The sequence below is a fragment of the Gracilinanus agilis genome, chromosome 6 (genome assembly GCF_016433145.1).
Source record: "Gracilinanus agilis isolate LMUSP501 chromosome 6, AgileGrace, whole genome shotgun sequence".
NCBI classification, from domain to species: domain Eukaryota; kingdom Metazoa; phylum Chordata; class Mammalia; order Didelphimorphia; family Didelphidae; genus Gracilinanus; species Gracilinanus agilis.
Genome location: NC_058135.1, coordinates 179,362,092 through 179,375,934, shown reverse-complemented (window position 1 = coordinate 179,375,934; position 13,843 = coordinate 179,362,092).

Below are 13,843 nucleotides of genomic sequence, written 5' to 3'. Positions count from 1 at the left end.
AAACCCAAGTAGATTTTCTGAGTTCTCCAGTAATCTATCTAAAAATAAACTTGGATGCTCTTCCTCAGATTTCCTCATCTTCTCAAACTTACTCCAGCTGTTAGGACACTTGCCATGAATTTTTACGGCCTCTAGAAGATCAGATCTACATTTAATTAGGTCCCTTATATTAGCGGGTGAACTTAAATCAATTGTTGAATGGTCTCTGGGCCAGTCCGTTAGATTAGCATTTGATCTTGTTTCCTCTATGAATCTAGCCTTTTCACTAGGTGTGAAAAATTCATCAAGGACAAATTCAACGTCCTGATAGGAAGGATTAAATAAACTGAAAGTCCTTTTCAATTCCTTGGCTGCCCTATAAGGTGAAAGGAAGAACTTGGGGAATCTTCTCCTTAGCATCTCCAAATCCTGGGCTGTGAATGCCTTATAGGTCTTCATAGTCACTGCCTCACCATCAGCCCTAAACTGGGTTTGATCTATTATGGGTAGCAAGGTCACAGTAGCCGGTGCCATTGCCCCTTCCTCAGTCTGAGTAGCAGTCCTTGTTTCCTTGTCATTTGCAGTCTCAGTTTGTGTACCAATAGTAACCACTGTCTTTTTAGGAGTCATTTTGTCTTTGGGAGAGTACATGCCTTCAATAATTTCTAATTGTAATATGGTATGCCTGTCCAATTCCTGTCCTAACCGAATTTTATTGTTGGTCTCTACCATCAACCTTATCTGTTCTTTCATAAGTGAGATTAAATCATCCTTGTCTGATTTGCCTTTCCCAAATACTAGAGAGTAAACTTTTCTCACTGCCTGTATCAAAGTAACCAAAGCTACTACCACCGCTGGCAGGTAAGACAGAAACTCTGCCAGGGATATGGTCAAGTACTTATGCGTATCATAGATCTTAACTAGTTTCATTAGGTAATTCGGTATTATGTAGAACCAAAGTCTCATCACTCCCTGAATAAACGAGTACAGGAACATGGCCAAGGTGCCCAAAACAAAAGCAACTCTCACTATCCCCATTATCTCTTTGCTCTTTTCAACAGGTTCAAAGCCTGGCTTCACCAAAAACTGTTATAATAATACTACTTCTCTACTAGATGTATATAGATGAAGTATAGAGGATGGGATGACACCCTCCTCCTTTATAACAGTTGCCCAAGCAGGATCCTTTAGGTCAATGGATAATATCCCTTCAGGACCCACCTGGGGTTAATTGATATTATTTAATGGGCTCTTTAGCTGGGTAATGTTGGTATCTGACTGCATCTCTCTCTTCCCAAAGAAGCTTTGAATAACCACTTCAGGAAGGTACTTTAAACTTTGATTGTATTTAACAAAAAGGATGATGGGATTGGATAGAGGCATTGGGAGACCCTAATTAAAATGATGATGATTAACCTCTAAACTGTAGGCAAGTAAATGAATTGGGATGGTTAGCTTCTCTCTAGTACAGCCTGGCCACAGCCACACCAGAGTAGGTAAACTGCTGTATAATCTTTCAGCTTCTTCTTCACTAGATGATATGCCTAACCAGTTTGAGATATCCACCCCTTTCCACCCTCTTCTTCTTCTCCTGCCCACTTCCCAGATCCCTCCCAAGCCCTGGGAAACCTAAATAAGTAAGATGATTGATTTCCTAATTTCTAGGGGCAGTAGAATCAGAGATGGTGGTCTGGGTACAGGTTGTTGATGGTACAGGAACAAACAGGAGGAGCTTGCAGGGTTGAGTCTACAAATCTCAATCCCACAAAAGACCAGGATCCACTGATCTCAGGTCTCAGGGAAACAAAGGAACCCCTACCAGGGCTGCCAGGGTGGTTTTATACCCTCCCTGAGCCAACTGCCCTCTCCTGTGTCTGCACGCCTCTCTGGGAACATTCTGACATCCAATGGATCCACCTGTCAATCACAGTGTGGACTCCTGGCTCCCAGAGATTCAATATAACAAGAGTCATGGATGTAAAATGTGTTTTGCCTTATTTCTTCCAGAGGCAATGACTCCCATTGGGGACAATTCTGCCTGAAGTATGTTTGGAATGGCAGTGAAGCACCCTTCACAAACTAACTCCTGATATGGTCAATTGACTCTGGGGCATGAACATCTCTTAAGCCTAGGATAGTTTCTGCAGCTTCCATCACTCTGTTGAGGAAACTACTAGAGCGTTCTTCTTCCCCTTGCCTGAGTCTTTCAAACTTTTGCCAGGAATTTGGATACTTTGCATGGAGATGCATTGCTTGCAGCCAGTCCAGTCTGCATTGAACTAAGTATCTCATGTTAGCGTGAGATATCAATTCTAGATCTTGACGCACTGTGGGCCAAGCAGTAAAATTTGGGTTTGTGTGTGTTTCTGCTAGGAATTTCTCCTTTTCTGAGGGTGAATAAAATTCCCCCAAAATATATTCTACATCATCAAAGCTTGGATTGAACAATGTAAACACTATTTTAATTTCTTTTATTGACTTGAAAGGGGATATGTAGAACTTGGGAAAACATCTAAGCACTTCCAAGTCATTTGGGGTAAAAGCCTTATAAGATTTTACATACACGATACCCTCCCCAGGTTGTAAAATAGTCCTGTTGACTATAGGGAGAACAGAGACAGTTATTTCAGTTCCTGTTGCCTTATTCTGTGTTTGGGTGTCATTTTCAGATCAAGTATCCTTAGCCTGAGTAGCTGTTCCCAGATATTTTGTCTCCACAATATCTAATTGGAGAATTGTGTGTGCGCCTAGTTCTTTTCCCTCTCTTATTTGTTTTAGCACCTGGAACAGCAACTTCATTTGTTCCAGGAGTTCTTGGGATACCGAGTCAGGTTATTAGAAGCATTACCAAAGAGCAGCCAGAGATGGGAGATAACTTTCTTTAAGACTATCAAGCTCTGGGAAATTGCAAAAACCAGTGCCATAGCTGTGGGAACAAAACAAATAAACTCATCTAGTGTGATTGCACACCACCTGTAATAATCATAGAGCTCCAGGACTTGATGGACAAACTGAGGGACCTTCCTGAACCAAAAGCCTATGGCTCCCTCTGTTATTATATAAAGAAGTAGTGAGAAGATGGGGACAATAGATGTCATCCAAGCAAGAGCCATTTTATATTGTTGTTAAGCTTTGTAGGTCTTTAGTCTAACTGTGCTTACCAAATGTTATGAGGGCTGAAGGATCACTAACGGCCTTGAGCCGGTAACGAGTCTAATGGGAGGTTGGAGTTGGTTGTTGTTTGAAGGAATGAGCAAACTCAGTTGGGAATGAACTTCCTTTAAGTTCAAATCCAAACCCAGAAAGCTGAGTGCCCAGTGAACCTCACTGCTAGCTGCTAGGCTCCCTTAAGATGTCAGGCAGCCAGCCCCTACCTGCTGAGGAATCTGCCTCCTATTGGATGATGACAGACTGGCAGGAAGTGGATGTTTAAGCTTCCTGCCCTCAGCAGTGGAGTTTTGTTCAACCTTAACAGTTCAGAATTCCCTCCTTGTTGCCTGTCTTCCTTAGCCTTGGTGGTAAAGAAATAAACACAGGATTCTCTGGTTGAAGGCTATGGGATTTATTGATAACTGGGGAAGGAAGAGGACAAAGTAAGAGGGCTTGGTTTAGCTAAACTGTTGATATGGTTTGGCTGGCTGAAGCTGGCAAAGGTCCTAAGAAGGTCTTGGCTGCCTGAGGGCTGACAGCCCTCGGTCAGAGCTAAACGGTCTCTGGTCAAGAAATTGACCAGATCTACTGGCTAATTTAGTTGATGTTGATAATAGATATTGTTAAGCTGGTGAAGATTGGTCCTAAAATCTAAGCTATCCTCATTTCCTACCCACATTCCTCCTCCCTCAACCCGGGGCCCCAGGGGGAGGTCAGAGGCAAGAGAGTGATCAGGGTGAAGTCAGGGGAAAAATAGAAGCCAGGCTTGAGTTTCCAGGGGCTTTTATACTCTCATTTCAACTGCCATTTGGCACCTTGCACATGGCGCATGCCACCATCAACATTCCATCCAGGGCAACTGACAGGATTGCATTACAAGTGGAGCCAATGGTGTTTCCTCTACCTCAATCCTATTCATGTCCTGTCAGTCAGATAAAAAGTCTGTCATATCTTTAAAATAGATCCCAGTTCTGGTCCCAACTTTGGTCATACAGATTTTCTCTTAAAAAGGGATGAATCTTCTTAGCTATGATGAGTCTCTCTACCTGTACTCCAGTCTGTAACCAAATTTGCCTTAATCTACTGAAGAAGGAAATGGCAAACCACTTCAGTTTCTTTGCTAAAATAACCCCAAAGTCCATGGGGTCACAAAGACTCAGACATGACTACACTGAACAACAATCATTTCACTACTACTGTAAGAGACTACTATACTATCTATATACAGTTATTATACTGACAGAAACAAAGGTCTGAACACCACACAAGAATGGGAAAACATATTGTTTTTCATTGCTTTATAAACCAGATTCAATGGTATTGAGAACAGGTAATAGTTTTGAGATCTGGACATTTGAATACACAAAGCATCAAATGAAGTAGTTAGAGATTTGTACTGACCTTCAGGTGAACCTTTTCTATGAACACTTCCACAAATAAACCAAAAACACTAGAGCTAATGCATGGAAAGTCATAGCAGAGTTAAGCAATCACTCCAAATGCTAAGAGTTTAGAAAAGAAGGACTATGAGAGAAACTCCTTCACCTATTTTAGCCCACCTAATGGAGTAACAATATTGGTGAAAAAGGAAAGAGAAAAACCAGCAACCTTTTTCAGGAAAAGCCCCAAAGGAAGTCATTATTGAAATACTTATCTGCTCCAATGTCAAGAAGACTTGTTTCCAAGTAATCAACTGAAAATTACTCAGTCTATCCCCACAAACCTTGTCCCCTATTCAAAATAAAGTTTAACACTAAAACAAATAGACTACCAATCAGACCATTGCCACCATCACATCTTGTTTCACCAATTATCAATGCTTCAATCCTCCATGATATAGTAGCCAAATATAGAAAGATAACTTCTTTAAATCAAACTGTATAGAGATAAACATCTAAATGCATCTGCAAGGAGACTCCTAGAATTCATATCAATGGAAATGATGGAAGGCACTGATATTGGGACTTGTATTATAAGAAGGTATCATCTTCAGATTTTCACTCACATCTTGCCAATGTCAGGGACCCAGATGAAACAAAGGATACCACTATTCCAAAAACCTCCATGTAGAAATATGTGGTAGAGTATGTAACCTCTGTCATAAAGAGGAAAATCATTCACTCTCAATTTACCAATTTAATGCAGAGGGAGTGTGGAATGATGATAAAGATGACCTTCTGCCTAATCTCACTACATAGTTCAAATTGGCATTAGAAGCATGGAACCATGCGTGCTCCCTTTTAAAATACTATACTTTTATTGATGAGTATAATAGTCCACTGATTTATATTTCCTTTTAAAAAGAACTTTTGCTTCAATTCTCAGTTTCTGTTTCTTTCTATCTTGTTTCTTGCCCTAAGGATGGAATCATGACAAGGTTAAGTGGATGGATAGAACTGGTGCCTTTTAGTTGACAATTTTTTTAAAATTTAATACGCTTAGGTCATTTGAATTTTGATTTTCATAGTCTATGACATCATTTCCTATAAGGTCCACGAGAGACCAATGTGTCTCATTTAAACTTTTTATCTTCTTTATAATCAAGTGCAGTTTTACACATGGCAGGAACTCAATAAATGTTGTTGAATTGAATTTCCCTTCTAAATCTTTAAATAACCAATTCATTTGACCAATCCTCATGAGACATGATTTTTTTTCTCCACCACTACTATGTCTGTAACTTGTCAGCATCCTCCTAAACTGTTATGCAGAACTGAACAAAATACTCCAGATGGGATCTGATGGCTTCTAATATATTGGACAGAGAAAATAATTGTATAGAACCTCTTGATTTCTGAGTACTATATAATTTTGTTGATATAGATTAAAATAACAGTAGATTTGTGATTGTCAGATGACCGTGTTGATTCATATATGGTCTATAGTACGTTACTCCAAGTCTTCAAATGATTTTTTATCAAGCCACATCTCTTTTTTTAAGACATTTTTAATCAACTCTTATAGTTTGTTTTTTAATGCTAAAACCCATACTTACTCATTCAAAATTATCTTGATATATTTGGACCATAACTTTAAAATGTTTTGTTCTTTCAGAATCCTGATTCTATCATTATTCTCTGTAGGTCTGTACAAAAGGGCAGTTGGCATAAATTCATTAATATTCCTTATTTGAAAGTTGAAATTAGCATTGTTTATGACACTTCCATGTCTTTAACTCTCTTAATCTGTCTTGGATATAACTTAGTACAACTTCTCATTTTGTATAATTAGGAAACTTAAAACAAAATTACAATATTCACAAAGTCAATTTTAATTCACTTGAAAATACATGCCTTATATCACTTTTAGATAGTTTGTGATGTCAAAAATTATATGGTTTTACAACTCTAGGATGATAATCTGATATGTTATCACAATGATATTACTGTCTGACACATAATGAATAACCATTCCACTATGATCAGAAAGTTTCAGCCCTTTATTAGAATATTTCATCATATTTTGGCCTCCAAATTTTATTAAATATATGAGAGGATGAGAAAACTTTCTAGAAATGAGAACTAAAGGGAAGGCAAATAGCAATCAAAAAGAGGTTGACAAAGTTGAATGAAAAAAAGACCAAAGGATTGCCTTGAGCCTGCATGTAAATAGAGGGCTCTTTTGAGTGAGATATTATGCAAAGTTTCTCCAACTCCATAAACAATAAAATGATGGTCAATAAGTAAGAACATAAATATTAAGTGCCTACAATGTGCTAGGTACTGTTTTAGGTGCTAGGGCTACAAAAAGAGGCAAAATACAGTCCCTGCTTTCAAGGAATTCACCCAGGGTTTATTTGTAGAGTTTTATTTCAGTAAGAAAGAACTCTGGAATGGATAGCCAAGGCATGTTAGAAGTAAAATATAGAATAATAGTAAATATAATGAATTAGGCATAAGGGGACCTGAGTTCTAATCCTATCCTTACCACTATTTGATGGTATGACTGGCCAATCTCAGAGTCCTGTGAAGACAGGAGGCATATCTTAATTTAGTAACATTATTTAGAGTTGAAATAGTCTCTAGATATCATTATCTTGGCCAACCTCTTCATTTGACAAACAATGAAACTAAAACCCACAGAGGATTAGTGACTTGCCAAGATTTTAAGGTAATAAATGCCAAAATCAGGACTGAAACTAAAAAGTTCTGTCTCCAGCTACAGCATTCCTTATTTTCATATATTGCTCAGCACTAATTACATATGGTGGATCCTCAATAAGTATTTGTTGATTGGATAATGTCAGACAAGTTCATTTATTGAAAAAGTAAGGGATTAGAAGAACTCCAAGATATCTTTAGTTCTGTTTCTCCATGATATGCTTTTAGGGTTATGGAGTCTTCCTTTCATGAGAGCTCATGAATAAAATCATAATAAAAAGTAGTCATCTGCCTTGAACCTGCCTAGATACACAAAACTTTAGTACTAGAAGCGTCTTTCAGAAACCTCTCATTTTGTAGCTAAGAAAATTGTGGCTCAAAAATGTGGTGACTTATTCAAAGTCACACAACTCTCTTGAATCCATTCTATTATCCATGATTATAGACTATTTTAACCTATATTAAGTAGCTTCTCCCTATTGCATTTCTGAAATTATACTATTATGGTATTATGAAAAATGGAATTGCATTCCATACAGAAAATGTGACTTTTACAATATATCAAAAGGTAATGCTTTCTAGCACACATTTTCTATCATGAATGCTATTTAAATTTGTTCCAACATTGGTAGCTTCAGCTATATCAGCTAACTGTCAGAATAAAGAAGGGCCACCATTGTTTATGGGAAATGTTCAGGAATTTGAACATCTTCATTCTTAGCAATGATCAAAATAAATGTTGCTTTAATTCAAGAAGCAGGTAATTACATATGTTTCTTGATTATATGGTCATTCTCCAAGGTTAAGACTGATTCAATAGATTTTCATAAAGAAAAGGAAGGAATATTTAAGTAGAAATATATGTTTTAGTAACAAAGAAATGGAAAGGCAACATAAATTGTAGAAGATAGTGAATTAAATTTTATTTTAAATGCATTAAAATGTATAAACAGATTACTTATACAAATGTATTTGAAAGTTTTCTTTTCAAGAGGCTGAAGGAAAGGAGAATAAATGAGTCAATTGTATTCCATCTAAATACAATTCAGTTCTCTGAGTCCTATTCAATAAAAAACAAACATCACAGGAATTATGCTTTCCCTATTATCTGTCAGGTAGTATTATTTCATTATTATTTTATTCTGACTATAAGGATACTAAATGTTGCAGAGACTATAATTCTCATATTGAAAGGGCTTAAAGATTGTTAAAATCATTAATCTGGGATAAGTTGGATGCCACCTTGACTGAAGGGGATGGCAGTTGACTGATTTTGAATGTTCCCAGGTGACGTGAGCCAGGGGCAAATGTCAGTTGGCCCCCACCCAATAAATACCCCCTAAGAACTACAGTTGAGAGGTCTCAGATCTCAGAATCAATATCTAGAAGGAAGATCTATAGGGAATAGTAATAGTAAGAGAGGAGATATAGAAAGAAGAAACAAAGATCTGATCTCAGATCAAGAGATCAGATCATAGACATATACATATGTCCTCTCTATTCCTATTTAACAAGATTCACAATTGCTCTCCTCACAACACAGGTGTAAGAGGAAAATAAGAAATCAGGGTTTTGCGACTTTGCAAACTTAGCAAAGGCATGAGTTTGCAAAGGAGGGTTTGATGGCATGCACAGAACTGAAAGGGAGTTCCAGAATTTGGGGAAGATATAAAATCAAGGACCAAAGACTGTTGAGAGTCCATTTTTCCTATTTGGAGAATAGAGTGGAGAGTTCACTTCCTGTGACAGTTTGTAGGAGTTAACTTGCCTTTCCTGATACCTGGAGGTTCCTGTATACCAACTAACTGAGATCCTGTCTATTCCTATTTCCAGTTACCATCTCCCAGATACCTTGTGAGCTCCTGAGTTCTGATGATTGAGAAATTTCCCGACTGAGTGTGAGTGAGAGCCAGACCCTAGGAAATTCTGTCTTTGAACCAGAGGCCTGTAGCCATCTTGGTCTCTGAAGGGGTTCATCAAGATTACAACATCTTTACTCTGATGAACCTTTACTGTGACTATCTTTACTTTGAGGACCAGTCAGCTCAGGAAAGATAGTCTGGATATTTTTAGAGAGATCAGAGTAATAAAAGTGTAGCTTGAAGAAATTGAAGAAGGCTTCATGAGAGGCCTGTAGAAAGTAGATTTTAGAGTTGGGAACTTCCTCTTCCCTGGTCCTCCATCATTTCCTTTTGATTTACTATAAATAAAACTATTATACTAGTTTAAAAAGGAAGTCAGATAGCATTGTGGCCTAAGAGTGACTCTCAGGCTTATTCTGGCCTTGAGAGTGATTTCCTCTGAATATTAACAGCAACTCTACAAACCCCATGAGTCATCGTACTCACCTATTTCACAGGTCACATTTCAAAATCAATATGTCCAAAATGGAACTTATCTTTTCCAATAAAGGTGCTGTTTTCTAAGATCCTTATTTCTGTCCAAGGTACTAATAATCTCCTTAGTCACCTATACTAACAAATTCATTCATCTTCTACTCTTCACTTTCTCTCATCCACAATATCCAATTAGTGACTGTTATTATCAGGATTTATTTAATTTATTCTGTCTCATTAAAAGCAGAAGTGTATTGTTAGGTGGCAGCTGGGTAGCTCAGTGGATTGAGAGACAGACCTAGATACTGGCGGTCCTAGGTTCAAATCTGGCCTCAGACACTTCCCAGCTGTGTGACCCTGAGCAAGTCACTTGACTTCTATTGCCTAGCCCTTACCACTCTTCTGCCTTAGAACCAAACCCAATATTGATTCTAATATGGAAGGGAAGGGTTTTAAAAGAAAAAAAGAAGTGTATTGTTAAAGGAAGTTTTAGAAATATCATGCTGTCTCCTTTAAGAAACAAGAGCAGATAGATTTTGCCCTCTATCACGTTAAGAGGCCTAGCATAAAAGAAAGATCGATATGGAGTTTTGAGTCCAGTCTCTCTGACTTCCTTGGAAACAGGTTTCTGGGTCAGTCTCTCAAAGAAAGAAGATCTATTAGTGACTTTTTAAACTTTACTTTGATAGTTTGAGATCAACAGACTAAGCTGAGAAAGAGTGTGTTTTACTAAGAGCTTTTCTCCTGAGAACCAGAGGGGAGGAGCTAGGGAATGGTTTGTCTCAACTGAGACAAGCAGATGGATTTGCATTGAGGGGAAAAGAAGCTGTGTCAGTTTTTCTGTGAAGATTTTATAAATTACTTTAGGAGTTCATTATAATTTAAATTCATTGGTTAGCATAGGTTTAGTAAGATAGAATTTAAATTTTAGATAGTGAGTGTAGTTTAAGAAGTCCTATTTGGGCAAAGAAAGCAAGTAGTTTGGGGGTGTTTTTATTTAGAAATATTAGAATGAGGTTAAGAGATTCCTGTCCTATTCCTAACTCTAGTTTCCTTCTTCTTATATTCCTCTCCATACCTCTACTAGAAATAAATAAGAGTTGTACTGAGCTGATTCCAGCCTTCCATCTACTGCCTAGGCATTACCAGTTGGCTATCAATACTCAATACCCACATTAGATCAGTTATACTTATAACAGTTTGGGGTTCAACATACCAGCTATTATTTGATTATAATAGCTTGGCGGGCCACAAGGATTCAAATTAGCAGTCAATAATAAAACAAAAAATAATCAGGAACTATGGTATTTCAAACTATGGCTCAACTGCTACAAGAGGAAGTGTCATCTTATCTCCAACAACTGCCTGTGCCAAAAAATGCTAGTGGGATATTACATCTCACCATTTTAGACATTCTAAGATTATTAGCAATTGTTGCCTTCTTTCTGTTAAGTGGATTAATGCAGGGGTACCAATTTTGCCTCATACTTAGCCAAATTGTAAAAAGAAAGAAGAGGCAAATAAAGGATAGGTGAACAGAAACTAGACTGGTGTATTTAGAAGACTTCATTGCAAAACTCAATAAAACCATCACTAGACAAAATGACAAAATCACTAGGCAAAATGACATCATATTTCAACTTGGCAAACCCACTGCTAATACTGATTCTGCAAATGCCAAAACAACAACTTCACAAAATGCAAAGAAAGACAATAATACTAGCTTTTCCTCACTCCGTGAAGTATCAACATTTACTCTGGAGCATGATTTAATCAACATTAGGCAACATAGACCTTTCACTCCCTCTGATATGGAAGGGTTCGAGTGAGATACTCCCTCTTTTGAGGAGGAACTGATTGCTGTAATTAAAAAGATGGAATCAATTTGCACAGTGAAATCTCACATAGCTTGACTTTAACAAAGAGGGAAAAATACAAATTAATCAAATTAACTAATGAGTGGGGAACTGTACAATGACCTCAGTCAGATCTTTAGTGGGATATGAATGATCCTTTGCATTCTGACAGATTAGTCCAGTCTAGAAAAGCAGTGTTGACAGCAATGAGGACATGTTCTGACAGACCTGGAACATGGAGCAAGTTTGAAAAGCTAAGACAAGAAATAGGAGAGAACCTGTCTTAAGTTTATGGATAGATTGACTGAGTTGGGGGAACAATACACTGACTTAGATATTTCAAGAGAAAGGGACAGCAGGCATCTCAGGCATCAATTTGTTAAAAACTGGCACACTGTAATCAGGAATTATTTTAAAATGAATTGTCCTTAGTGAATGGAAATGGACTTGGACAAACTGAGAAGGGTTGCTATGTATATGTATACAGAGTATCATGAGAAAAAAAGATGAGGATAGTAGTGAATTAGTGGAGGAATTAAAAAAAGAAATAAAGGTATTGAAAGGAAAACTAGATAACATACTAGCTATTATTTGATTGTAACATGACCAAATGTTGTTTCCTCAACATCTCTAAAAATAGTTACTTCTCTATCCAGAGCCACCATTCTAAGTTAGGACCACATCTCCTTTTGCCTAGACTTCTACAGTAGTCTCTTAATTAATGTTCCTGTCTACAGCTGCTGCTCCTCTCTCTGTCTCTGTCTCTGTATCTCAGTCTCCCTCAATTCAGAAAGGGGCATTTATTAGGATTTATTGATAACAACAGTTTGTATAAAACATTCCAGCAAAAATCTGACATCACTGCAGAATTCACAAAAAAGTCAGCTTATTCTTAGAGAGAATGTACATGTGGAAAAGGAGGTGACTCACAACTCCAGGGAGTTCTTTTGCTAAAATCTTCAAATGTTCCCCTTGGTCATAGTATACCTTTTTGCTGAGCTCTATGTAAAACCACAAATCATCCATTCCTCATCACATGCAGTCTATTCTCAACTCTCAAAGCTGAGAGTTGTGTTACTGCCAGGTGTGTTGTTCTATAAGGAAAATGCTGTGATGCTGAAAAAAAAGAAGTCCAAAATTCTCAGGACTCTTTAGTATCCACAGGGATGGGAAAAAAGAAGCTGAAGAGCTTCCCTTCCCCAAGCCCTCCAAGTGTTTCATCCTTAGGAATTTCATTGCTGCCTTTTTGGTTCATTGCTAACTCAAAACTCTCTAAACCTTCTTTTAGACAGCTACAAAAATGCCTGTTTCTAAAACACAGATCTGATCATATAATTAATCTCTCTGATAAGCTTCAATGGCTCCCCAATGCCATTAAGATGAAATATCACAAGTTGATTCCTGTCCATTTTTGCAGACTCAGTTCCTCACTCTTACACACTATAGGGTCCAGCCAAACTGCTGTACTTGAGGATTCAACATTCCATTTCCTTTTCCTTTTCAAAGAGAAATAACTGAAAATAAGTCCTTTCTTATTTATAGCTCTTGGATTTACTAGTTTTCTTCAAAATTCTACTTAGGTGCCACCCACCCCCTAGGTAAAGCCTTCTCCTAAATGGATTTTTATTGTTCTTCCTGATCAAATTACTTTCCCTATGATTTTGTTTATTTATCTGTGTACAAGTATTAATTCTAATTAGAAAGTAAAATCCTTGTGAGCAGGTACTTTTGGGGAGCACTTACATGTCTTGGTGAATTGAAAGCCAGGCCTAGAGATGATAGGCCCCTGTTCAAATCTGGCCACAGAGACCTCCTAGCTGTGTGACTCTGGGCAGGTCACTTAGCCTCCATTGCCTAGCCCTCATCATTCTTCTGCCCTAGAACCAATACATTTGGTTCTTACAGAAGGTAAGGGTTTTTGTAATCATGTACTTTTTCATTTTCATTTTTATTTTCCCAAAACCTGATACTTGAAAATGAAAGAATGAATGAATGAATCAGGGTATTTGACCCAATGCTCAGGCTCCAGTCTACTGATTTAATATCTAGTAATTTGCCTACTATGTCACGCTGTATACTCCAGCCTGTCTTCAAAGGCCATTCCATGGTAGAGATAACTCATTCAATTGATTTCCACCATCCACAAGTAGATGAGTGAGGAAGGTAAGAATGTCCATAACCCACTTTTCCCAATAAATAAAGACAATTTCCCTTCTAAATAAAGACAATATTGCCCCTTCTCTAATATTATATAACAAGTTCATAAAGGGAAGAAAGGAATAAGCACTTACTTTTTAAACCAGTGATGGGTAAACTTTTTAAAGAGGGGGCCAAAGGAAAGGAAATGCTCAGCTGTCAGTCCGTTTCTAAGGCAACTCATTCAAAATTTCATTGTATTGTATCCTACCTACTCATTGTATTC